The sequence below is a fragment of the Suncus etruscus genome, chromosome 6 (genome assembly GCF_024139225.1).
Source record: "Suncus etruscus isolate mSunEtr1 chromosome 6, mSunEtr1.pri.cur, whole genome shotgun sequence".
NCBI classification, from domain to species: Eukaryota; Metazoa; Chordata; class Mammalia; order Eulipotyphla; family Soricidae; genus Suncus; species Suncus etruscus.
In genome coordinates, this window is record NC_064853.1 from 52,086,272 (window position 1) to 52,090,747 (window position 4,476).

Below are 4,476 nucleotides of genomic sequence, written 5' to 3' on the forward strand. Positions count from 1 at the left end.
CAAAGACCAACAGAGAACTCTGAGGGCACAGGTAATAACCCCAGATTGTAAGTGGGGAACCCGGAAGTATGGGTGCATTTCCTTTGTCCTTGTCCAGGAGGCCCTTGGCCTGTCATGATGGTGAATTTGTCATGACTTTCTCCCCTGTCCTGCTGGTAAGGATATTTCTTTTCTTTTCTTTTTCCTTTTTTTCTTTTCCTTTTCTTTTTCTTTTTTTTTCTTTTTGGTTTTTGGTTTTTGGGTCATATCTGGCAGTGCTCAGGGGTTACTCCTGGCTCTACGCTCAGAAATCACTCCTGGCAGGCTTGGGGGACCATATGGGATGCTGGGATTCAAACCACTGTCCTTCTGATGGAAGGCAGACGCTTTACCTCCAGGCTATCTCTCCGGCCCCTGGTAAGGATATTTCTGCCTTACCAGCAGCAGGAGGGCCAGATGGAGCCAGACGGCACCTTCAGACCCAGGGGATCAAGCCCCCTAGGTTGGTAGCCATTTCCTCCTGACTTGTACCCAGGGGGAATTCTAGGTCCTGGAGCCTATGACAATGGAAGAGCTAAGAGCCACAGAGGCCATCTGGGTTTGAATGTGAGAAGAGGAAATGGCTGACTGGGCTACAAATGTGGTTTAGAATGTCACATGAGGGGCTTTCTGAGGTGGGTTTCAGAGGGAGGGGATGAGCCACTGTCAGCCAATGGGACCAGCCAGGCCTTCAGTCAAGCCTAGGCTCTGTGAGATCAGCAGAGTTGCTCAATCCCTCTGATCTCTATTTCTCTACCCTGAAGATGGGGTTAATGACAGAACCCCCTGCTCCTTGTTGTTAGCACTTCCCTGAAGTGGGTGTCAGGTATCTGGCAGGGTGTGGTATACTATAGTGGAATTTAAGAAACATCTGCCTGAATATTATTCTGAGAACATTAAGGACACATTAGATACCCACTTCTCATCGTTTTCGGTCTCAACCCTTGGAGTGGTGTTGCCTGTGGGAAATAAGCATTTCTTCTCTTTTCCTGATATTTATGGCAGCACTATCAGCATTCAGTTGAGGGGACAGAGCCGGGATAAGGAGACCACATTGATTCCCCTTCTAGAAGCAGCAGAACTCTGTCCTGGGCAGGGTAGGGATGCCCAAGAGAACCCATCGCCAACTCCCTGCAACAGAGATCCGTGTGCCTTTTTGGGGAGCGGTAAATGACTTCCCAGGATTGAGTCCAACCTCCAGAAAAGGAGGCATTAGTGGTGAGGTAGGGGATAGGGTGGGGAGTGGGGTGTGAGAATGGTTGCAGGCAAAGGGAGCGTAGTTGTAAAAGTCAAGGAAGGAGCTGAGACCTTGGAGGGTTAAGAGGAAAGAAGCAAGGTGGAGACAGGAGGATTGGGGAGCCTCTGCCCTGGCTGAGAAGTGGAAAGGGACCCAGCCAGCTTTCTGGCCAAGTGGGGACTTGAGAGCTGCCGCTTTGCCCCTTGGGTGGAAAGTAGAGCCTACCTGAGCCCCGACTTCCTTTGTGTTTACTTAAGTAATTCTTGGTCTCTGCCACTATTTTCTCTGGACTGTGATTCTGTTCAAATTACCCTTGGCATCTACCTCCCACCCCTCCCCCATTATTTAATTTAATACCATTCATCTAATTAGCGTCTGTAGGGAGGGTTTTGGTGTGGTTTTGCCTGGAAGGTCTGGACTCCATTGGGTGACATCTTGGATTTTTCCTTCCAACTCCTAGACTCCACCAGGGGGTTTCCACATTTATTTTGGCCCAAGAATATTCCAAGGCGGAGATGGGAGACCAGGAACTTGGGAGCCTCTGTGGTCTCTGGGGCCAGCATTTCTGGCAGCAGGGCTGAATCCTGGGCCTCAGCCGGTCGTCAGCCATTTCTCCTTCCACCAGAGCCTGTGAACTTGTTATGTATTTGTGTGTGGTTTTTGAGCCCTTTCCCTCAGATTTGGAGCAAGGCTCCTCTTTCATGGCCCAGCGCCATCTTTCACACCTTTTCCCATATGCTTTTGCATCATTGTTCCTTTACCTCAGGAAGGAGGAGAGGTAATGATGGCAAAACTCCTGTGTCCCCCTGCCTTCTTTGCCAACATTTCTAATCCTGTATCCTCTCAGATCTCTCAAAGTCAGTACCTTTGTCTACGTTCTCTCTACTGGCAGAACTGTGGCACTCTTGAATGAAAAGGACCCTGAGGGTAGAATCAGAGATTCTTTTCCTGAATTTCTCTCACTGTGTGTTTTTAGGGAGACCACTTCCCTTCTCAGAGCCTCTATTTCCTCATATGTAAAATGCAAATAACATTTATTATAGCCACTATCAGCCAGCCACTGGGAGAAACATTTTGCCTATTGCTGCAGCATCTCCTTAACAATAAACCTGCTGACATATCTTTTCCATTGCCCAGGTTAGAAATGTAGGTTTAGAGATGATACAATTTGTCCAAAGTAATGGAACACAGAATCAGATCTTGAATCCAGGTCTCTATGATGTCAGAGTTCAGATGTGATTCTTATGTTCTAGAGCGCTGTGAGATGCTCACAAATGATTGAATTCATTTTGGAAAATCTAGGGTGAATGATCAAAGGAAGGAAGGGTAAGGCTGCTGGGAAGAAGCAAAGCAGGGAAGTCTGGAGTCGCTGGCACTGCAGTCCCTGAGACGCCCAGTAGAGAGCAGTATTGGGGGAAGTGAGTGAGGAATATGAATGAGAGACTGAGCAGGAAGCAGGGAAGTGGGCAGTTGTACCCTGTGGTTGCTTGCTGCACACTGCTGCTTTGCCAGTCTTTGACATCATCTGTTGTGCTACAGCAGGGGTGTTCTTTCTAAGCTAATGCAAGGGTTGGATTTATTCCATGTCAGGGTTAGACTAATGGCTGTTAGTGAACGCATATTCTGGGAATCAGATATTTGAATTTGTTCTTCTCCTTAGGGTCTCTGGAAGTGGGATGTAAAGGATAAACAATCGCTGAAAAATATTGTCACTATATCCCAGGCTCTGGAGACCCTGCCTTTGGGTCAGGAAGGCAAACGGATGTGACTTGGAGACACCAAAGAGAAACTCTATTGAGTAAAAAGGACCATTGAGACTCAGTCATTTTTCTAACCACAGTTTTCTTCAGGCATATTGTGGCTCTTTCTTAATACTGTCCAGTGCATGGAGCCTCATCCAACCACATTCTCTGGGGCCAACCTGGGTGGGGGGGAGTTAAAATTGCCTCTGGCTCGACAATGTCTTACTCTGCAGGAGGAGTGAAACCCTGCTGATGACAGTGCCCAGTGGGTAGGAAACTTTGCTCAGGAGGCAGGAATGCCTTGGCGGTGACTTTCTTACTCAGAGAGAAAAAAAAACAGCCAACCTCCTGTGGGTGGGGGATAGGATGGGGTGTGTGACCTGGTCTGGGCCTCAGGTTGCTTGTGTTCAAGAGGGTGGAAGGAACCCTGGACCCTGAGTTTCCTTGTTTCTGGTAGTGCTCAGGGTTTACTCCTGGTTGGGTTCAGGGGAAATCTATGATGCCAGGTATTGGCCATATGCAAGGCAAGCACCCTACTTGCTATACTATCTCTCTCTCTGATCCTTTGATCAGAAATATGCCTGAGAACCTGGCTTGGGCTTGAGAAAATCCACTCTGAGGTTCAATTCACTAAGTCCACCCAGAGAACCTATGATAGGTAAAGATTAGGAAAATGATCACTTCTCGGCCTTTTGGCTAAGATCAAGTATCTGTTCTTATCAGTTTAATATCTGATACATCGTCTATTCGACGACAATATATTAAATGGATTTTTGGCACTAGGAACTGGAATAGGAGCTTGCTCCATCCATTCCACGCATCAACCTGGTATTGTAGTACCTCCAGGAATGGTGCACCAAAAAAAAAAAAAAAAAAGATTAGAGAAATGGAACTGGGCACCTGATAAGTGGGTAGTGTGGTGTCTTGAGGTTAACTCAGAGGACAAGGGCTTATGGAGATCCAAAAGGGATCATATATATGGGGTAGGGAGATTTGGAGAAGTTTAGTTTAGAGGAGACCAGATTCTAACAAGGTCAGGAAAGCTGGCAGGAATCAAAGCCTCCTAAAACAAATCATATTTCTTTGAAATTTTTCAGAGCAAATATTACTACAAAATACACCAAAAACTCTCATAGGACAGTGGTATCTGGAAGCAGCTCACTCTATCCACCAAGTTCTACAAAGGATTCAGGATCAGTAGTGCCTGGACCTGTTCTCCATGCCTGAAGGGAAAAGAAGAAAATCTGCAGATGCTAGCATTGACCTCCCCACTCCAGGCCTGTAGCACCTTTCAACATAAGGGGGAAAGGAATTCCTTTTTTGCAGTAGTGCTGAGACTCAGAGAAAGAGGATTAGCCCCAAAGTGCCACAGAAGTACCACCAGCTGCACCTCAGAATCACCTGAAAGCTCAAAAAGATATATTTTTGAGGAGCTCTTGGGAAACCTGAAGAATCAGAATCTTTGTGTGGGTGTGGGGG

General features: G+C 47.0%; 1 non-coding gene across 1 annotated transcript; it reads left to right on the forward strand.

The window, feature by feature from the left end:
* Window positions 1-3,673: 3,673 nt before the first annotated feature.
* On the forward strand, window positions 3,674-3,859 carry LOC126012759 (U2 spliceosomal RNA). Its single transcript, XR_007497157.1, has one exon. It is a non-coding gene; the product is annotated as a U2 spliceosomal RNA (small nuclear RNA).
* Window positions 3,860-4,476: the final 617 nt, after the last annotated feature.